The sequence below is a fragment of the Rhineura floridana genome, chromosome 7 (assembly GCF_030035675.1).
Source record: "Rhineura floridana isolate rRhiFlo1 chromosome 7, rRhiFlo1.hap2, whole genome shotgun sequence".
NCBI lineage: Eukaryota > Metazoa > Chordata > Lepidosauria > Squamata > Rhineuridae > Rhineura > Rhineura floridana.
In genome coordinates, this window is record NC_084486.1 from 14,151,039 (window position 1) to 14,174,160 (window position 23,122).

The 23,122-nt window shown below is 41.8% G+C and overlaps 1 protein-coding gene across 18 annotated transcripts in view; it reads left to right on the top strand.

The window, feature by feature from the left end:
• Positions 1–23,122, top strand: part of ZMIZ1 (zinc finger MIZ-type containing 1) — a 621,029-nt gene that overhangs the window by 320,243 nt on the left and 277,664 nt on the right. The window contains exon 1 of one of the 18 annotated variants that reach the window (XM_061634916.1): positions 13,433–13,512. The exons of the other annotated variants lie outside the window; for them this stretch is intronic. The gene's annotated coding sequence lies outside the window, so the exon portion shown is untranslated. Of the gene's footprint in view, positions 1–13,432; positions 13,513–23,122 lie in introns of those variants that run through there. 18 annotated transcript variants of the gene reach the window in all.

Below are 23,122 nucleotides of genomic sequence, written 5' to 3' on the forward strand. Positions count from 1 at the left end.
TAAGTGTAAAATTTTTAAAGCGCTGAAATGGACAACTAGGTTTTGTCTACACAAGCTTGGATAACAATTGCGAGAATTTGTAATTACATTGGAACTTCCTTTTAACCTCAGCAATCATGAAACATTGTGAACGTTTTAAATTCAAGAAGGAATGATTACTAGCTGGCACTTATTAATGTCAACTGGAGAATCATTCTATAGTAGCACTTTCCCTTCCCTCATCCTGAAAGAATGTGTCATGAAGGAAGAGGGGATAAGCCAGGGGCATGGAAGTGCCCTACTTTTCTAACTGTCGCTATTTTCTCCTCTGTTCCATTTGAATGTGATTCTGAATCACATTGAATTAATTCTGGAGAATATCTCCCCACCCCCACCCCATTTGTCTGGTAGAAACACCAGCTTTTTAACTGTGGTAAACAGTATGCAGCAAAATTTGGAAAACTGAAAACCTGAATAAGCTAGTATGGATTTCTGTATTAGACATATTTTTTGTGTGGATTTCTTTTTTTAAAAATGCCCTTTTTGAGGTGCTAAGGAAATGTTCACATCAAATTAATTTTTTCCAACAGCTGGGATTTTGGGGTATTCTTTAAAAGTGTATACTAGTCACAAGACCTGTTTGCCTTTGGGAATGTACTATCCATGAAATATAACAACCTGTTTTCCGGTGATAAGCATGTTAATTGCTAATGCCATTAGCCCATTTCTGTTACTTATTGAGATGGCATCATTCTCTGTATTGTGAAGGAATGGATGGGGGTGAACTCTCCTCCCCTGCATCACATAAATAAAGAAATTTATAATGTGAACACTCCACAGAAATGTCCAATTGGTATTATTCCACTCATTTTCTAAGAAGATGAACTATGTAAGTCAAAGGACCATGCAGTTTAGTATTTGTGTGTAGCCTCCACATCATACTGATGTTATCTATTTGGTGGAGGGGGTGGGGTGTGCCTGTTCCTTTTCCATAAGAAGACTGTCACCAACCAATCATGGTCTGAGCTAAGCCACTCTTCCATTCCAGAATTATCCACTCTGGCCCAGAATGACAATTTATCTCCCTCCCTTCCTCCACCCCCCCATACACCTGTTTCTGCAGATCAGCAAGGGACCTCTATGTTTCCCCATTTACCAAGTTGCAATAGAGCTTCCTTAGTTGTGGCACTCACCATATGGAATCTATCATAGCAAAAGATTAGTTTAGCATTATTGCTTTATTTGTTTTGCTGTCATATTAAGTTACATCATTTTCTTAAGTAAAATCTTTAAAAATAAATCACTGACAATGTAAATTTTTATTTAAAAGAAGATTCCTTGCTTGTGCTTTCTGTGTTTGCCTGGGTCTGGTTTTAAATCATTGTTTCATCTTTTATGTTCTATTAATTGTACACTGTTTTAAATAGGGAAACAACTCACAAATGTTTAAGTAATGATAATTCTGTGGCCAGTTGCAGGATGTATGTCAAGATTGGAAGGCATATGCTGCAAATTATGTTCTGGATTACATTCAGGAAACTATATGATTTACTTTTTATCCTTCTTAGTGTGCTAGACACTGTGATCTTAAGTTCAAGCCCAGCTGCATTTCTCTAAACATATTGGGCAGTATTCAGTGCTGGTCCTACTCAGAGTAGACCCATTGAAGTTAATAGACATGACTAACTTAGGTTCACTGGGTTTACTTTGAACAGGCCTTAGCTGAATACAATCCATTAATTTTAAAATAGTCTGTGAAATGCATACATCACCCTTTTATTCAGCAGCTGAATTGTACAGCATTGACTAATGATGGAATTTCACTGGAGAACAAATAGGCATGTTCTTTTCTGTTTGTGTTGATAAAGTGGCACTGAGGGCATATTGAACCAAATACAGGGCCAACAAGATTAAAATCCACCAATAAGTTGTGTTGTGCAAACCATACTGAAATGAATAAGGATGTGCAAAAGGATTGCTCCATAGTATTGCTCCATAGTATTGCTCCCTGAGTGGCTTGTCACACAAAACTAAACAATAAAATCACAATTAGAAATATAAAAATATAAGAAAAACACTATATATTCCAAGAAAAGTAAACCTTTTAAAACAGATGCTTATAAAATCGCAACAATTTTAAAAAGAACATGACATTAAAACATTTCCCAAGTCAGTAGGTTTTACAGGGTTAAGAGGTCTGAAAATCTGTTTTCTTTTCTACTTCTCCCTAGTATGCTGTGCAATGGTTTGTTTGAAAAATATTTGAGGTGTTAGAAGGACAGATAACTAAAATCATTCATTACATTGTTTAGGTATGGGTAACTACTCTTTTTTAAAATGCTCCTACAAAACATGTCTTTTGTTGATGCGTAGCCTCCTCTGAGTCCTTGCAGGGATTCTCTAATGCAATTCTCAGGTAATAATGTGTGACTATTAACCTCTAGTGACGTCTTAAGCAAGTGAGACACAGAACTACTGCTTCTACCCCACCCTATGAAAACACTGATCCAGTTCAGCCTGTCAAACCTTTGCAGTTGGTTTCAAGATATGGAGACAAGGCAGAACAAGAAGTACCAAGAAAAGTTTGGCATATGGGATGTGCTTCCTGATGCAGCTGTTGTTAAGGCCTTATGACTCCCAAAAGTGAAGGAAATGACAACCGAAAGAGGGAGAGATGGCAGGCAGTGGCACAGCAGTCCTGCCAGGGGCTCTAGTGAGTAAAAAGAGTCTTATACTGGGAAAGAGAGCATCAGAGAATATGTCAGGGCAACATCAGCTGAAAATAATAGTTGGCTACCTCATCCAGCAACTGTATGATGAAGAACCAGAAATTTTAGAATGTGAGGTGGAACCTGCTCTCAAAATACTTGGAAGAAATGTACAGCGACTAGTAGATAGGGACAAAGAGAACTATTACAATAGAAGAGGACAACAAAAAGGGTAGAACAAGAGCCCTATTCTAAAAGATTAGAGAAGTTAAAGGGAAATTTAAACCAAGAGTAGGGATGATGAATAATCAACAGGGGAATACACTGACTGATCGAGATGAAATAAAAGGAAGATGGAAGCAATACACTGAAGAACTGTATAAAAGAGATGCAAGGATGACAGATTCATTCATGGAGGAACTGTATTATGAAGAACCAGAAATTTTAGAATGTGAGGTGAAAGCTGCTCTTAAAATACTTGGAAGAAACAAATCACCAGAAACAGATGGCATACCAATAGAGTTGCTGCAAGCTACTGAGACTGAATCTGTCCAAATTTTGACAAAAATTGTCAACAAATATGGAAAACTAAACAATGGCCCACAGAGTGGAAGCGTTCCATATACATCCCAATTCCAAAGAAAAGGGATCCTAGGGAATGCCGAGATTATCGAACTATAGCCTTAATATCCCATGCAAGTAAAGTAATGCTCAAGATTCTACAACAAAGGCTCTTACCATATGTGGAGCGAGAAATACCAGATGTCGAAGCTGGATTTAGAAAGGGAAGAGGCACCAGAGATCATATCGCAAACATACGGTGGATAATGGAACGGACCAAGGAATTTCAGAAGAAAATCACCCTGTGCTTTATAGACTACAGCAAAGCCTTTGACTGTGTAGATCATGAAAAACTATGGAATGCTTTAAAAGAAATGGGGGTGCCACAGCATCTGATTGTCCTGATGCACAACCTATACTCTGGACAAGAGGCTACTGTAAGGACAGAATATGGAGAAACCGATTGGTTCCCAATTGGAAAGAGTGTGAGACGGGTGTATTTTATCACCCTACTTGTTTAATCTGTACGTAGAACATATCATATGGAAAGTGGGATTGGATCAAGATGAAGGAGGTGTGAAAACTGGAGGGAGAAATATCAATAATTTAAGATATGCAGACGATACCATACTACTAGCAGAAACCAGACAAGATTTGAAATAAATGTTGAAGAAAGTTAAAGATGAAAGCACAAAAGCAGGACTACAGCTGAAAGTCAAGAAGACTAAAGTAATGACAACATAAGATTTGTGTAACTTTAAAGTTGACCATGAGGACACTGAACTTGTCAAGGATTATCAATACCTTGGCACAGTTATTAATCAAAATGAAGACAATAGTCAAGAAATTAGAAGGAGGCTAAAATAATGAAACTGAGGTTATCATACTTTGAACACATAATAAGAAGGCCTGATTCACTAGAAAAAACAATAATGCTGGGAAAAACATAAGGGAGTAGAAAAAGAGGAAGACCAAACAAGAGATGAATTGATTCCATAAAGGAAGCCACAGACCTGAATTTACAAGATCTGAACAGAGTGGTTTATAACAGATGATATTGGAGGTCTCTGATTCATAGGATCACCATAACTTGTATGGTGTCTTGAAGGCACATAACAAAACAACCACCACCACCAAGTCCAGCCACATTTTGTAAATATAACTGTTCCTCAGCCAACCTGCAGGTTTTATGTATAAGAGCTTTTTTAACAGACTATATAGTTGCCACAAATCCTAGTGCCAACTCTTGGGTTTGTTGTGATGTAGTCTGTTAAAAAAGAACCACAGCCTGTGTGTAAATTAACCAGGCACACAACAGACCCCACCCAAACGTCCTTCCCAGTTCATTCCCTCTAGTTACAGCTCATCCAGACATCCATTAAAATTAAAGTGAGGAAAAAAAATGAGAATCAAATTGGAATCTAATAGTGGCAAACATAAGAACTGAAACAACTCCCAACATCTAAAATGAACTGATATGTATATGGCAAACTTTGTCCACTTCTAGGACACAGCAATGGAAACAACTGCTTTGGGCAGGCCTGTATGACCCACCAAGCTGAATGCCTTCCACCAGTCATATATAGTAGATCACCAAGGGCTTGATAAACCTATAGTGCCTTCCTCACCTTCCTGGACTGCAAAAATAGGAGGGTAGGGGCAGTTGAACAATACATGGTAGAAAGATGGTGTGTTGCTTGATAGGTCATTTTTGTTCAGGGCTGCCTTGGAAGGATGCCTTGAAGGAATTACAAGAAAACTATGAATTTGCATTAAAAATTAAACCAGTTTATTTTGGATGAGATGAGAAGCTTAAACAAATGCTGGGAATTCCCCAACAACATAATTGTTAATGAATGCAGGTCATACCCCTAAAGGACACATCTGAGCAACTAAGCCAGAGAAGGATGGACACCATGAGGCTGCATTGTGGCAGTATTCAAACAATTTATTCACCCCACCTATGTATTCTTTCCAAAATTTGGACACTACAGTAGAACCTCTCCAATGTTGTCAATAATTCTTCACGTAGCAATCAAAATGTGAACATTTTTGCTGTTTTCTATTCTGGCCATAACAGGATTCAGTAATTGCTCCTTACAGTTGCATGTATACACTAATAATTCTGACTTGCTCAGCAATTGGTCAAAGAGATCTGGAGGGTTCAGAAGCAGGCCAGCATATCAGTTATTAGTAGCTTGAGAGAGACAGAGAGAACCATTATGCTTGAGGCCTGTGTCATCTCTTATCTAACGGACCCACTCTTGACAAGAGGTTATCTAGAGAACTAAACCAGATCCCTGCATCCCACTGGAAGGTATCTGAGCAATTCTTTTGACTTGAGGTAGTTCTTATTTACAAGGGGGGGTGACTGGGATGAGCGTGAGACTCTCCACTTGGCACTGCTTAAGTAAATCAGTCAGTGTGATAATATAAACCACTTACTCTGACAGTTGGGGAGTTGGAGGCAAGGTGCCTTTGTGAGGAGATCAAGCTCCTCCATAATGATAGGCAAATTGTTATCTTGGGAGGCTTGTCTCAAAGATGGAATCTGTCAGGTTTTAATTAGTTTGCCTACCATATTTCATATAGTCTGCATGTATGTGAGGGCGGGGGTGGGGGGGAGATAATAATTAGTGGACAGCCACTAGTTCCATTTCTGCTTTCTAGCATAAACAGTGATTTAATGCTTAACAGCATTCTAATTAGTACGAGTTTTGAGAGAAATCTTGCGGTCATAGCTACAAAGACAAACTCAGGTGTAGGTGTATGACTCTTAAGTGTTAAAGTAAGTGAGTATATGGGATGTGACACTTCATTGGGAGCAAACGTGAGGAAAAAACCCACTCAGTTAGAGTGGCAGACACATCACCTGATTCTGAAACTGTTTTTATGTTCTTTGGGAAAAAATGGAAATGGACTGCCTTCAAGTCGATCCCAACTTATGGCGACCTTATGAATAGGGTTTTCATGGTAAGCGGTATTCAGAGGTGGTTTTCCATTGCCTTCCTCTGAGGCTGAGAGGCAGTGACTGGACCAAGGTCACCCAGTGAGCTTCAGGGCTGTGTGGGGATTTGAACCCTGGTCTCCCTGGTCTCCAACACTCTAAGCACTACACCACACTGGCTCTCTTTATGTTCTTTAAAAGGGTAGTATATTATCTAGAACATTAGGCATGGATGTAGTAGAAAATGAACGAAAATGAGGGAGGGAGAGTTGTCTATCACTGGCATCTCCTTAAAGAATCTCAGGTTGCAGGACAAGAAAAGACCTTTGAGATCTTGGAAAGCTGCTTCCAGTTAAAATAGATGTTATTAGTCTAGGTTGTCCCAATAGTTAGACACAGTATAAGGCAACTTTGTATGTTATTATTATTATTATTAACTTTATTTATACCCCGCCGTTTTTCCAAATTGGAACTCACGGCAGCTTCCAGATAAAAAACAGATACAATTAAAACCTACCAAAGTTAAAAGCATATAATACATAAGTAAATAAATATAGACAGATATAATTAAAAAATGAACTCTAATTTAAAATAGCATTAAACTGTTTCTGATATTAAAAACTATACTCATAAAATCAGAATAATTAAAAAATAAACAATCAAGAGCAATATGACCTCCTTTTGGGCCTATCCTTTGCCGCCTTCGGAATCAAAGGCTTGCTGAAATAAGAAAGTTTTTACCTGTCGATGAAAGGACTGCAGGGAAGAGGCCATTCTTATCTTCTTAGGGAGGGAATTCCAAAGCCTAGGAGCAGCCACCGAGAAGGCCCTATCTCGTATCCTCACCAGTTGTACTTGTGCGGATGAAGGTATTGAAAGAAGGGCCTCTCCTGAAGTTCTCAGGGCCCGGGCAGGCACATAGAGGGCGATGCGGTCTGACAAATAGCCTGGAACCAAGCCGTGTAGGGCTTTATAGGTCAACACCAGCACTTTGACTTGTGTCTGGAAACAAACTGGCAGCCAGTGGAGCTTTTTTAGCAGGGGAGTTGTAAGGTCCCTGTAATCAGCCCCAGTTAGCATTCTGGCTGCAGCACGTTGTAATAAATAATAATAATAATAATAATAATAATAATAATAATAATAATAATTTATTTGTTAGTCGCCTATCTGTCCGAGCCAGCGGACACTCTAGGGGACTTACAGTAATGCAAAATACAATATATAAATCAATATACAATCAACAAACCATAACATCAATTCATCTAAAACCATCCTTCAATTAGTACACCATAAAAACTAGTCCACCCCAGAAATCCCATAGGTCTGCCTGAATAGCCAGGTCTTTAAGGCTCGGCGAAAACCCATCAGGGAGGAGGCATGTTGAAGGTCCAAAGGGAGCGAGTTCCAGAGGGTGGGGGCCACAATCGAAAATGCCCTCTCTCTGGTCCGCACCAGCCTAGCTGTTTTGACCGGTGGGACCGAGAGAAGGTCTTGTGAGGCTGATCTTGTTTGGCGGCATAATTGGTGATACTGGAGGCGTTCCTTCAGATAAACTGGGCCGAAACCGTATAGGGTTTTAAAGGTCAATACCAACACCTTGAATTGGGCCCGGTAAACAACTGGTAACCAGTGTAGATCTACCAACACTGGGGTAATATGATCCCGGCGACGGCTCTGCTTTATCAAGTGTGCCGCTGCATTCTGTACCAGCTGCAGTTTCCGGACCGTTTTCAAGGGTAACTCCACGTAGAGTGCATTACAGTAGTCTAAGCGAGAGGAGACCAGGGCATGTATCACTCGTGGGAGCAGATGTACAGGAAGGTAGGTAGGTTGTACCAGCTGAAGTTTCCGAGCAGTCTTCAGAGGCAGCCCCACGTAGAGCGCGTTACAGTAACCTAAACGGGATGTGACTAAGGCATGTGTCACCGTGGCCAGATCGGACGGGTCAAGGAACGGGTGCAGTTGGCGCACTAATCTCAAATGTGCAAAAGCCCTCCTGGCCACTGGGAATCCAAATTTAAAGCTGTGTCCAGGAGGACACCCAAACTGCGAACCTGTGTCTTCAGGGGGAGTATAACCCCATCCAGCACAGGCTGTATCCCTATTCCCTGATCTGCCTTACGACTGTCCAGGAGCACCTCTGTCTTGTCTGGATTAAGCCTCAATTTGTTCATCCTCATCCAATCCACAACTGATGTCAGACACCGGTTTAAAACTAAGACAGCTTCCTTGGAAGAAGGTGGAAAGGAGAAATAGAGTTGGGTGTCGTCAGCATACTGGTGGCACCGAACTCCAAACGCCCGAACAACCTCTCCCAACGGTTTCATGTAGATGTTAAATAACATAGGGGACAAAACTGAACCCTGAGGGACTCCACAGGCCAATGGCCAAGGAGTCGAACAGGAGTCCCCCAGTACCACCTTCTGGGTTCGCCCCTCCAGGAATGACCAGAGCCACTGCAAAACAGTGCCCCCAAGTCCCATCCCAGCTAGGCGGTCCAGGAGGATACCATGGTCGATGGTATCGAAAGCTGCTGAGAGGTCCAGCAGAACCAACAGGGACGCACTCCCCCTGTCCAGTTCTCTGCGTAGGTCATCCACCAAGGTGACCAAAGCCGTCTCCGTCCCATACCCAGGCCTGAAACCAGATTGAAATGGATCTAGATACTCTGTTTCATCCAGGAATCTCTGGAGCTGGGAGGCCACCACACGCTCTATTACCTTACCCAAAAATGGAATATTGGACACTGGCCGGTAGTTATCCATGTTTAAGGGGTCCAGGGAAGGTTTTTTCAATAAAGGTCTCACAACTGCCTCCTTTAGGCACCTTGGAATTCTGCCTTGTTGTAAGGAGGCGTTGACCACTTCTTTCACCCACTCAGCCAGTCCCTCTCTGGCCTTTTTTATAAGCCAGGAAGGGCAAGGGTCCAGCAGACATGTGGTGGCTCTCACCTCTCCAAGGATCCTGTCCACATCCTCAGGCTGCACAAATTGAAAAGAATCCATCAATATTGGACAGGCAGGCGCCAAAGTTACATCCCCTGAGACTGTATCAATCCTAGCATCTAAGTCGGAGCGAATCTGAGCGACTTTACCCGCAAAATGTCGTGCAAACTCTTGACAGCGGGTTGTTGAGTGGTGTATATTATCCTCTCGGTGGTCCAAATGTAAAAGACCCCTAAGCACTCGAAACAGCTCCGCTGAACGACTCCCCGCAGATGTCCGTACTGCCATGGAGTAGGCCTTCAAATAGGCTCTAGCCCATGTTCGGTCATACTCGCTCCGAGTCTTCCGCCAGTGTCGCTCTAGTCTCCGTCTTATTTGCTTCATCACTGCCAGCTCCTTGGTGAACCAAGGGGCAGGTTTGGCTCCACTACGTGAGAGGAGATGCTCAGGAGCGATCGTGTCCACCACTCTGGCCATTTCCTCATTCCAGAGGTCAACCAGGGCTTTGACAGGATCGCCTGCCAAGGTGGCAGGAAAATCCCCAAGAGTCCTCAGGAACCTATCTGGGTCCATCAGGCTCCTGGGGCAGACCATCCTAATCGGTCCCTCACCCTTGCAGAGGTTCTGAGTCCCAGTGAGTCTAAACCCAACCAGGTAGTGATCTGTCCATGACAAGGGAGCCAAAAAAAGATCCTCCACACCAAGATCACCATCATCCTTCTCCACACAGAAAACAAGATCCAAAGTGTGACCAGCAGCATGAGTGGGGCCAGTTACTACTTGGGACAGACCCATAGTTGTCATGGAGGCCATGAAGTCCTGAGCCACTCCTGACAGGGCGGCCTCAGCATGAATGTTGAAATCCCCCAGCACCACAAGCCGCGGGGACTCCAACAACAACCCCGAGACCACCCCGGTTAGCTCAGGAAGGGAGACTGTTGAGCAGCGGGGTGGGCGGTACACCAACAGAATCCCTATTCTGTCCCGGCCGCTCAGCTTTAAATACACACACTCAAATCCAGAGCACTGCGGGACAGGGCACCTGGTCAGGGAGATGGTATCTCGGTAGATCACTGCGACTCCTCCTTCCCACCCCCCAGGTCTAGCCTGCTGCTGCACCGAGAAACCTGATGGGCAGAGCTGAGAAAGATTAACCCCCCCAGCTTCATCCAACCAGGTCTCAGTAATACAGGCCAGGTCGGCGTGCTCATCCAGGATCAAGTCCTGAATGGCCGTTGTTTTACCATTCACCGACCTGGCATTTATGAGCAGCAATTTCAACCCAGGGGGACTGACACCGTGGCTATCCAGGTTATTTGAATGGGGAGACAGCTTGGGGGCAACCAACGTCCTGTTGCATATCCCTCTCACCCGATAACATCGCTGTCCCCCCATACCGTATCTCCCTCTGCCCTCTATGGTACTAATGGGAGCCACCTGGATCCCCCTCCATGACCTACTATGAGGGGAACACATCCTGCCATTGTAAGAAATCCGAGAGCCTTGAAATAGGTCATCTTTGGACCAAGGCTCTGGAAAAGGGGTATTATCTTGAACCTTTCTAAGGGCAGGGTCAGAGTCAGAAATTTTGTTTTCCCAGCTGGCAGCATTTCCAGACTGCACAGTTGCTTGATCAGGCCTCTCAAGAAAATTTAGTCATACTAACATTATATACAGTAGGGCCCCACTCATACAGCGGGTTATGTTCTGGGCCCCCGCTGAAAAGTGAAAACCGCAAACCACTGAAAAGCGGGACTCATTGAATAGAATGGCGTGTGACACCCGAAAACTGCCGTAAAAGTGGAACAAGCACCGTATGACTGGGGCTTTAGTCTAATTGCATCTAATTGAGACCACTGCGTTAGCGAAGCACCGTAAAGCGGGGCCCTACTGTACACCATATACATTATGTGTTTATGACAACTGTTCATATAGGACCAAAAAGTTAATGTTTTGTCATAGATGAGCACCATTCGCCAGATTACAGTTCAGAAAGAGAATTAATAGGAGATTAATTTTTAAAAGTTGGGATGACTGTCACCCCTTTATTCATTCCCTGAACAGTGTGGTTCCTGCTGCCTCCATAGTTTCTCCCCCATTAGTTGGAATCCATGTAAAGGCTTCCGGCCACATGATTCTCATAATAGTATGCTTAATATATCATAGAAGCGATGTGCAGGTTGTGATCAATAATCTTCAGCTGCAATTTGAGGCAAGCCAGGGACCATTAAAGTTGCTGTTGAGGATGAGAGAATTCTAACCAAATTTACTATCTGTGTAATTTTGATGACTTTTGACTCTGATTCACATAATGTTATGATCTAACAGTGGATGGGCATACAACAATTTCCCTGTCATTCTTAATCCACAACAAGCTTTGAAATGTGGAAACTAAATGGGAGATAAAACCGTTGTCTAAAAACAATTTCCCATTATATGCAATGACCTGTCCTGACTCCCTTTATCGGCTTGCCCTCTTTCATCTAATAGGTGCATTAATCCATCTCTTTGCTTTGCAAAGACAACATGATCAATGGCTCATCACTGCATGTCAGCTGTACAACATGACTGCAGCCACAAATGTGTGAGGCTAGACGAAACCTGAGGGATTCCTATGGTCACAGCCGCTGCTGAAAGATATTTTTAGAACAAATTGCTTAATACCTGATTTAGTATATTGGAAGAGCCTTCCTGGATCAGATCAAGAGCCCATCTAACCCAATATCCTGTTTCTGGTGGTGTCTCTGAGAAGCCAACAAGCAGAGCATGAAGATAGCCATCCCGTCCCCAGCATCTGGTATATTGTCTTTGAACATAGAAATTTAGCTGTCAAAGCTAGTCAAAATTTATAGACCTATTCCCCATGAATTTTCCTAATCCTTTTAAAATGCTATCTGAGCTAGTGACCTTTTTTGGTATGGTCAGAGAATTAATACCTGGTATCACCTCTGATGAGGCCACATCTAGACAAAGTTTGTTAAAAACCAATTGCTATCATCTGACCACTTACAAATCTTGGCTAGAAGTCTGAAAAAGGTCTAAGTATTAGAAATGTGTAGTTATGGAATAGTCTCTCTGTTTTGTGAGAGCACTGCTCACCTTTAGATTCAAGGCTGAAAGGGACACATTTATGAAGGCTGATCCATGGTTTTTTTCTTGATTCCTCACTTGTGCCCAAGGAGGTCAGGGGACTAATGTTTGCCTACTTTAAGAACTTTTCTAAGGATAGAACAGGAGTTTGAGTGATATAGAGGTGCCCTTTTTCTAAATTTCTCTTTATTTGTTCATGCCATATTTGGGATTGGGAAAGAATATCCCCATATTAGACTGGCATTGATAACTGGAGGAGGAAGAGGAGGAGAGGGGATTACCTACCGTTGCTGTCTGTAAAGCCTAGTTTATAGCATTCATTTGGAGGCAAAGTTCATCATGGACTTTGTTTGCTTGTTTTACAGATTCCCCCATGTTGAAAAACTCTCTGAAATGCTAGTTTTCTACCATTTAGAAACCTGGTTTTACTGAGATATACAAACTGCACCTGACTTGGCTTGCTTATCCATGTAGTTTAAAGCAGTTTGCTCTACAAAATACCTTTCAGCAATGCAGCTGCTCTCTACTTGTGATACAGAGTTGTCTGCTGGATTGCATAAGCTGAATTGTGAGGCTGACTTTGGGTGGATAACCTTGTCCCTTTGGTGTGGTGTTGGTCTAGCTGGCCTTTGTGCTGTGTAAAATTTGGTGATTCTAAGGAAAGAGTATAAGGAATCAACCTCAGTGTTCAGTGAACTCTGCTAAGTTTGGTTAATGGTATTGCTTTTCAAGGGGGTGGATAATTAAGTAAAAGAAACAATGCCTTTGATTGCTCAGTGGTTAGTAATTAGCGCAAAGCTAACAGCTAATATATCTTGGCTGCCTTGGTATGAATTGTAGGCTACTTAAGAACAGCCGTCATACAAGGACAATGCAAACATGGCAGCCAATAACCTAATAGCAAATTAAGAAACAAAAATGTTGGGATAGTGAAAGTGAGGCAGAGCAGTGGATTGTCTGTTTCTAGGAATTCATTATATGCCTACATTTCCCTAGCAGGTTGATAAACAAGATTTGTGTTAAAGATCTGCAGTTGTGTTTCCTGCTGATTTACAACATGAAAAGTAGTCAGTACTAATAGGAGATTGCTGTGGCAAGAGCAGAATGTATTAGTGGGCATACCATAACAATACTGAGGTTTTACCTGATTATTTCCTATGGAATCTGTTGTGATAGATTTTATATATATAAGTGTGGATGTGTGAAAGAAAGAAGAGGTGAAGGAGAAGGAAGGATAAGCGTTGGGATCTGGTATGTCCTTTGCCTTTGTGTTGCTGAAAAGGTATGTCTGTGGCTTGTCATGAACAATGTAAGAAAAAAGTGGCATTACTCTTTTGATAGTAGCAGTAATTTATATAGCAGTTTTTGGAATAGTCAAAGAACTTCACATGCATTATAAATCAGGTAATTACTACAACAATTTTGTCAGTTAAGTCTGTGCTGTTGGCCTGATGTAGCAGGTGGGTGGGCTGAGGTTGAGAGAGAGTGGCTTTCTTCATCTTGTGGTAGAGGTAAGAGGTGAAAGATAAACCATGGACTTCTCAACTCACAGTCTAAACCACTATGCTATACCAGCTGTCTCTTTATGTTGCTTGATAAAATATTAATGGATTAATATTAATGGATTTCTCTTATGAAAATTAATTTCCTCTAGGTTTTAGAGAACAGCTTGTAGAATTGATGATGATCAATAGACACAAGTCTTAATAGATGGCTGATCAGTCCAAGATGCTAATAGTTTCTCCTACCACTAGTTTGTGCTATAGGCATATGACGTTTGTAGCAAGATTCATTTGTGCTAGCTTACTTTAGTGTCAGTCTTAACACTCTTGCCATGCCAACATAATGCCATTTGTGCGTTGACACAGCCAGCCATGGTTATGCCTCATCATGTGCATTTATATTGTTGCTTTCAATCTAGCATGGCAGCTAATGAACCAAAATTTGACATAAGTAGATCTTCTACCTTTGCCCACCCTGGCTTTGACCTAATGAAGGGTTGCTTGTTGCAGAACTGATGTCATTACCCACTAAGTGGCCATGACCCAATCCAGATGTAGCTAAATGGGCTGGAAAGTGGGAGACAGGGAGAGGGAATCAGGTGGTTGGTAAACACTGCTAAAAGGAACCATGAGTACAGATGAAGCCAAACATGACAACAGGGCTTTCCTACATAGTTAGAAAAAAGCTGGGGTGATAGATCTGGATGACTCTACTGTATATATAAAATGCTGCAGAACTGAGGAAGGAGTAGGAACAACTTGTGTAGCTAGAACTTAGCGGTAAATGTACTGCTCTGCATCAAATGTATGTGGTCATTTAATGGGGAAGGGGTAGCAATGATAGTTGGCATACTGACTCTGATCACAGGCCTGCAAGGCAGTTTTAGGTTGTCGCCATAAAATATGAATCCAGTTTCATGTGCGAAGGAAAGTAAGTTTTCACAAGAGAGAGACTGAGAAATTCCACATTTGAACCTTACATGTAGTTTTGTGGCTTTTTGTGTGTAATATTCACTCAATGCATACGTGATAGATAGGTAAGACGCTCTTACTGGTGGGTGGCATCAGCTTTAACTATAGAGCCTGACCACATATGACAGAATCATTTACATAGTAAAATACAGTGCAGAGCCTCAGTCTACTATCTGGAGAATAGAGGCGCCCCTGAGAATACAAAAGTTGGCAATTCCAGTTTGGACAATTCAGCTAGGTTGTCTGCATATGCATTGTTGAATAAAGTTTAAGATTCAAACACAAACTAGAATAGTTAAATCATGATAAGAAGAATGAGTGTATGTGTGTTAAAAGTGTGCTATTAAAAATCTAAGTAAGAACACATCCACCCCACCAAAAAATCACTACAGTACTTTTTTTGGAATGATTCAAATGTGTTATGTGTTCAGTGCTTGATAGAATTCTTCCTCAGGATGTTAAACAAAGGTGGAAATATTGTAAGTGGGAAAGTTTTAAGGGGCATGCTCTTAAGCCCTTTCTGAAGATGATGATGGAGGCAGTGCTTTTCAGACTGATTACGTTAAGACTGAGCCTTGTGACAAACAACTCAGATTATACATGCTGGAACAGAGAAGCAATGGAGGTCCCTTAGAAAATATAGAAAAACTCATAGTGTCTCTGGCACTAATTGGAACACACATCGCCCTTGGAAGGGACAAAAAAGAAATGGTGATGGTGATGATCACAACCATGCTTGGATTCTATTCTAATGGGTCAAAATGGCTTAACTACCTTTGACCTATTTGATAGTTTCACAGTTGCAGTTGTGGAATGTATGTGGTAGATTACATATTGCCAGGTATTTAATCGTAAGCAAGAGAAAATCTGTTGTATCAGTACCCTTCTTTTAATTTTCTGGAAAAAAATATTGGATAATTCAGTTAAACATTTTATATGTAAACAAAAAAAGGGTGACTGGGTTTAAATGAGGTATTGTCAAATATCTGCATTTTTCTCAGCTGTTACAATCTCATTTTACAAACCCTGACATTAAAATCATTTCCTGCACTAATTTATTTTCCTCTGCATAGAGCAGAAAAATGGTTTTCCTTTATTTTCTATTGAAACTTGCTATCAACCATGCCATTTCTTTTATTTATTGATATGTATATATACTACTTTTCAGATGGGTCTCACAAAGCCGTTTCCATGAAATTATTAAAACAATTAATAGCAATAACAAGTATACAATTTTTAAAATGCAAGCAGGGGAAAGAAACCCTTTGGAAAGCCTATTCCTGTTTCTTCTCACCTCAGGGCAAGATGATCATAAGAATGTCATGTGGGGCAGTTGTGGGAGAGGTAGGGGGGTCACCTCAACTGGAACACTGGTGGGCGCTAAATGGTGGGCAGTTCACCAAGCTCTTTCTGCTTCTTCTCCCCTCTTCTTAGGGCAGAATGGTTCTTCAGAGGCCCTTGTGGTGGTTTTTTGAGTGGTGGGCATGAGGGGTGGCAGGAACAGTTCATGGCCTATGCAGTGATGAAGACACATTTGCACTTTTGCAGACCCAGGTTCAATTCTCAGCATTTCCAGTTACATTATCTAAGGACTGGAAAAGACTTCTGCCTGAGACCATGGAGAGGCACTTCTTAGTCTCCCCCCACTCCTGCTGTATCATTGGAAAAAGTGGAAGATAAGGTTGCCAAGCAAAAGTGATGAGATAGCAAAGGGTTAAGCATGCTGTAATACCTATATAGGTGTGGATTTGGACATTTCCATAGTGGCCCCACAGCAGGGCCGGCTCCAGGCATGCTGGGGCCCTTGGGCATCAGCTTGCCCTGGGCCCCGGCGTGTGTGTGCACACACGCAGCCCCCCACGCCCCCACCTACCTGTCTCCTGTCTTTTACCATTGCCCTTAATGAATATGGCGGCTGTGGTTTCCCTAAGGGGATGAAGCCTCTGTCACCATCTTTGTTGATGGCACGCATGCGTGCTACGTGCACGCATCTCTGCCATCAACTAAGATGGTGGCAGGGGCTTCAGTACCTTAGGGAAACCGCTGCCGCCATCTTCATTAAGGGCAATGCTAAAAGGCAGGAGACAGGTAGGTGGGGCGAGGGAATGGTGGGCAGGCAGAAGCTCCTGCCCTGCAATCCACAGCTGGTGCTGCGGATCGTGGAAGGGGAGTGGAGGGGCTGCTGAGGGGTCCCCTGTAGCTCCAGGGGCCCTCAGGCAGTGCCCCACCTCACCTCCCTTTAGAACCAGCCCTGTCCCACAGTTATAGAGTGCCCGCATTAAAGAAGGTTGTTTTTCTTAAGGCATTTGTGATGTTCCTATATATTAGTGTATATATGGTAAGTGCTGGTTGTTTAGAGTATACATGGTAAGTAGTGAAAGAGGAGGGGGAGTGAATGGGCAATAGAATGCTTGATGATTGGCTGAATGTTTAAAATGGCTGACAGTATAAATGAAAGGATGACAGGTAAATCTGGGTGAATGTGAGGTGGTGAATTGTGGAATCTGGGGGGAGAAGAGAGAGAGTGGATTGCTTGGTGGGGTTTAGAGAGTTGTTTGCCAGGAGAGAGTGAAGAAGGAGGGAGGTGGAGTTCGGATTAGTATTGAGTAAAACCATATGCTTATGTGCCTTAAGAAGAAATCTTGTTAATCTTGTTAGCTTTGTTATCTGTAATAAATACTTAATTTGGTTTACCAAAGGCCTGATCCTTGGCTGGGGTTTCACAGACCAGAAGGGAGGGTAAGGTAATGACCAAGGCTGAAGGGGAACTGTAACAAATGGTGGCAGCGGTGAAGAGAATAACAATACCAGTATTCAGAGTCTCTGGGAATACTAGTATTGGGACGTTACTGGTGGTTGCCTAGCAGAGGGATCTGTTGAGATCTGTGCTAGAGCGGGGAGAGAAATCATAAGAGAGAGCGGTCCGGACTGGTGGAGTCCCTGGTGGTGCCTAGAGACAGGCAGTAACCACGAGCAGGTAGGAACCTGACAGGGAGAGCCAGGGAAGGACGCCTCACAGCATTCATTTTGTCATATTTTTATGGAATGGTTTACTCTTTTTTGTTTTACAAATGTGCATAATGTTGTAAGCTCTCTGGCCTGGAGGTTTGTCACAAGAAAGGACTTATAATATAAATATAAAATCAAGGGAGGGGAATGAAAATATAACGTTTCCTTGATTTATAAAACAGTCACATTCACTCCCTGACCCCACTTTCAAATTGCCATATGACAAACTCAGATACCAGCAGCCCCAATAACAACCTGAAAAGGTTTATGGAAGTTTGTGTGTAGGCCTAAGGCGGAGGTGCCTGCAGGCAGTACCCACATGTCTGGTTCTGACTGCCAGTATGTTGTCACTTCCACCTTAAATTTCATGTCATTCTCTCTTGCTGTTATGGGGTTCCAGTGCCCTGTCTGCAATCCATTATCAAGAACATATTTACCTTTTTTCTTTTTTTTGCATGTTGGGAGGTTAGAGATAAATTCAGAAAACCAGTCAAGTAGAGCAATTACTTGAAAAGAGGATCTTGTGCTCTTAGTACATATGAAAACCATCAGTTTTAATTCAGCAGTTGAGAAACACTGGCCCAACACAGGAGTCAAAGCTTTATTGTACTTGCCAATGTCCGGTGTGAAAGAATTGAAAACCATGATACACTTGGTTGGAGATGCAGCATTGCTCTGTCCCTGTGAAAAATCCTGCTCTCTCTTTCTCAGTAATATTTTCATTCCTTCTTCCTAGCATAGGTCACATCACAGGCCTGCCTGCTCCACACAGCCAACCTTGCCACCTTTTTGCTTTTGTAATCAGGCTGCAGATGTGCTTGATGATTGAACAATTTCTGCGCACCACCGCTCCTGCTCCCAGCGGAGTCCAGCAGGCTTGCTTATGCAAGCTGTCATCTCTTCTTTTTTTCAAAGCTTATGGGGTTGTGCTACCATTGTGGCAGAGGTTTGGAGGGCGGTTTCATATCTAATAGACATGTGTGGAGGATGAAAAAAAATGAGAAAGCACAGGGCTGCAGAAAGGCTTTTTACAGCCCAGCATGACCGCCCTCACTCACAGCTCAAGCCACCATAAATTAAATAAATCCATTCCCACCCCTCGCTGAGACTGCATGCAGGCAAGCACAGAAACACACACAATCCGCTTGCTTGCTCTTGGACTCCAAAGATGATAGAAAGTCTTCTGGGGATTATTGCCCATTTGTAGAGCGACAATGGAAAGCCACATCGCACAAATATCTATTCTCCCTCTCCTGGCATGACAAGTCCTTCCTTTGCCTCGCATCTGGTCCCTTTTTAATAGCCCCAAGCCGGCCATGTTCGCTATTTAGTTGTTTGTGGTAAATAAAGCTTTATTAAAACCTACTTCCTCTCCCCCTCAAGTGTTTAATGATTAAAATGACCTTTCACCTGACATTTCCATGCTGCTTATTTTGTTTTTGAAGTACCATTTCTACTAAGGGAATAAACCAGTTGTTGTGGATGGATGTTTAAATCTCTGGCAATCGTTCAAGTTTTGAAGTGAAATGATATTCCAAGTACATCCTGAAAAATTTTCTTAATTTAAAAGAAGTGTTTCTTCATGCATTAATAATTATTTGTGAGATCCAATCACCTTCCTCACACACTCAGACACAGAGTGCACACACAGTTAGGTGTAGTGATGTTCAGTTTTGGAACAACTTGCTTGTGCTTGTTTTATGTTTTATTTACAGTCTTCCCATATCCCCTGAGATCATTGCACATAATTGTTATAAACCAACTCTATAATATATAATAATATATATTATATGTATATAAAATATACTGGTAAAGGTAAATATAAAAGTGAAGCCCAGTTTATTTTTGACAGGTTGTTTGCCCAGATTTAAAGAGGTTTACTTTGTATTCAATTGATGTAAGCCCTCACACAGGGATGGAGTTTGAGAACTAGGTACTTCCTGGGTTTACTGAAATGGAATGACTCTTATCCTTAGTCCTCAGACCAGGTAGGATATGGAGTTGCTTTACAAAACTCACTTGATTCCCAATGATTTTCCTGGTTGAGAAGAGGGCTGCAGCCTAGCACTTTTCAAGGGTTGTCGTCAGTGGACAGATTGTTCCCACTACCACAAACTTTCCTCCCCTCTAGTCCTTTCCCATGGCTTTTTATGACCTAAAACATACACTACAAAAGGTTTGCAACTTCTGTGCCGCCCTTCCCCCCCCATCCCCGGTCCAGCAGCTCTTTCCATTCTTTCACCCGAGTCCCAGCAGGGGGCCTGGCTCCAGTTCATTTTTCTCTGACTGCAGAAATGTGCCTCCATCATTTGGCTCTTCCCAGATAGTCATACAGGCTACTGGGTAACATTTTCTTCTTGGGTTCCCTAAACACTGAAAGTGCTCCTTTGTGTGCCCTCTTATTTGGTGATTGACCCAGTTGAAGCCGCTCCTTCCCTCTTGTGGAGACTAAGGGCTTAAGCATGCCTCATTGAGCTTAAACATGGTATGGTTAAACCTGTACTGGTCCAAATCATAATACCCCTTTAATCTAAGAACCTAAGAGGCCCAGGCTAGTATGAAGTATGAAAATTATTTTAGTATATTCATGTGGGTAAACATATTTTTAACATTTTACCAAACAGCTTTTAAAAATCTTTTCCAATAAGAAAAATAATGTTAAACTGTGAATTTAACGTAAGAAGCATGAATTTTTAATATCCTCTTCTAGGTTTCGTGCTTACGTGGAAATAAGCTGTTTCTCTAGATGTACAAACACAATTACTGAGCATCTCCCCTCCCCAAGTTTTCCATTGTTATATCTTGTGCCTATGGAAAGTAATTTTAGTATTGCAGCAGATGTACCCCCAATTGCTGGGGCCAACAGGTATATGTGTAATAAAGTGTTTTGAGTGCAGTATTGCAAGATGCTGTGGTATCATTTCTATGGTTAAAATCAATGCAGTTAAATAGTAATACATCCTTTGCAAGACAGCCTGCCAGTTTCCCCTGTCTTCCTTTTGGTATAGATTTGATATTTGCTCACTGTTTTCCATGAATTATTCCACCTCCCTCTTTTTTGCTATTTATGTTGAACTGTCCTGGCAAGTGTATATTAAACTGTACAACTTGTTGGGATCTGTGTGGTATTTAGTCTTGACATTAGAACAGCATTTGATCAAATGGCACTTTCCACCACGTCTCCAAAGGCAGGCCTTTTTGAACATAGCTGTCATGGAGTATGACTGCTACTCCTTAGCTCTCTATTTGCTAAGCGCCAGAGGTGTGAAAGATGGCAGCGAATGGGGAGATAGTTAATCAATAACCACAAGGTCAGACAGACAGTGTCAGTTTTAGTGCTCCCTGTTAGGAAGCAGAGGCAGAGGATTTGTAGGGACTTGTAAAGGCTTAAAAGAAATACAAGGCAATGCTATGTGAGAGGAGAATGGAAGCTCACTCAGCATCAGTAGAAAAGGGAGACCTCTGCCGGCTTGCTTGGGAAAGAAGCTCTTTCCTGCCCAGGGTACACGCTAAGCAAAGGCACAAACCCTTAACGCTAAATGTCTTCCTATATCGAAAGGAATTTGCCTCTTTTAATAAATGAGGCTTTTTCCTATTGATATGTACTTGGATTATACTTAACACACACTACAAATAATTGTGTGTGTGTGGCCTTGAAACCAAAACAATGCATGCATTTTCTTTCTAAATAAAAGGTTGATCGAAACAAATCATCTATGAAGTCTGTACCAGAGGATATAACTCATGGTTGCTCAGGGTTGAATTTTTTTTTTATAAGTCCCCAATATGCACGCTTTTACACAATGTTAAAGCTTGAATTACCTTGGGAGGACAATAGAACGCACAGAGGAAGAAAATATGGCTACATTTCAAAATTTACTTTTTATTAAGATTTTTTCTGCTTGATATTTGTGCATTATGCTAATCGGTAAGCATTTAATTTTTGAATTTAGGTGGACAGATTATTAGCAAGGCTGAAGTTTCAGCAAAAAATCTAAATTTCAAAATTCAAATATAACATTCATTTGCTATTAAAAGCAAGGTGTTCCAAGAAAGCACACTGTGTACTAGTGGGAGCTCTATATTGTGTTGAGGGAGAAAAACACCTTTAATTTTTTGGTATGTATGGTACTAGGAATTTGTATATTCTCTGACTGGGTTTAAAAAACCTTTTGGAATAACCCCCGCCCCAATTTAAATTCACAGTTTTCAAAATTCCACATGTAAAAATCAAACACAGACAGATTTCACATACTGAAAATCCTGCTGTATCTTATATATATATAATATGTGAGTAGCTTGCAGACCTGGGAGGGACATCACTTTATATGAATTAGCTGTTTTTAATTCCATCATATATTAATGCTACAATATATGTCTGTAGTAAACTCCACCCCATAACTTGAACCAGCTCTTTTCCGATTTTATAACCCCCTGCCCACCCTGTTTGTAGCCTAGCTCAGTGCTTAATGAAAGCTACTTAATAGATAGCAATCATCTGATTTTGTTAATACCTCTCAACATATAGAGAAATAGAGCAAATTATTCAGTTTTGTCTGACTGATGAAACATTACCATCTGTTTCTCGCAATCGATTTTTGTGTCGCTTCTTTTTGCTCAATGACAGGGAGCAATAAAGAGGAAAGAATATTCCAAATCATTGCAAACCTATGCCTTTGGCAATAGAAAAGGAAAAAAAGAGAAAAGCCAGCTTTCACAGTTCCTTCCCTTGTCAACCTTCCTAGGGCCACTTCAGATATAATGCTTGCCACTGGTTTGTCCACCTTTTCTGTTCTCACCTGCAGACTCACCCACTGTTCCTAATCATGATATGGCATTGCATTTGTGAAGATTTTAACTATGCTTAAGGCTTAGCTTCTAATCCAGCATTTCAAATTAAGTTAAACCAGGGTGCAGTGTCTCCCTCGGCCATTAATGTTGCATCTTGCTTTTCAGTTCTTCTCCCCTCTCTTCCCCTCTGCCTTTTCCCCCTCTCTTTTAAACAGGAGTTTTCATTGTAGCACTTCCCGGTAAAGAACCAACCTACACGTTAACATTTATCATGTGGAACATGATGTTGTGTTTAATGTACATCATGTGGCATTTTGGTAGGAAATACGCTGTAATAGCTAGTCAGTCAGAGCATTTAGAACAAATTCTAGGCTTGCATACGAAGGTGTATGCCTCAGTTTTTCAAAGCTCCATTTCTTAGGGATCACTTTCCACCTCGATTTGTCCTCTCAAGAGCACCTTTGCATCTGCCGCAGAACTCCTGAGCGTTGCAGAGTATTCTGGGAAGAGAGATGTGGACCTTATCAAGTTACTTAATTTTCTGTTTAGTGTTCTTGTTCCAGTCAGGAACCTGTCTCAGAGTGGCGAAATTGGGAATGGAGAGACTGAATGAGACTT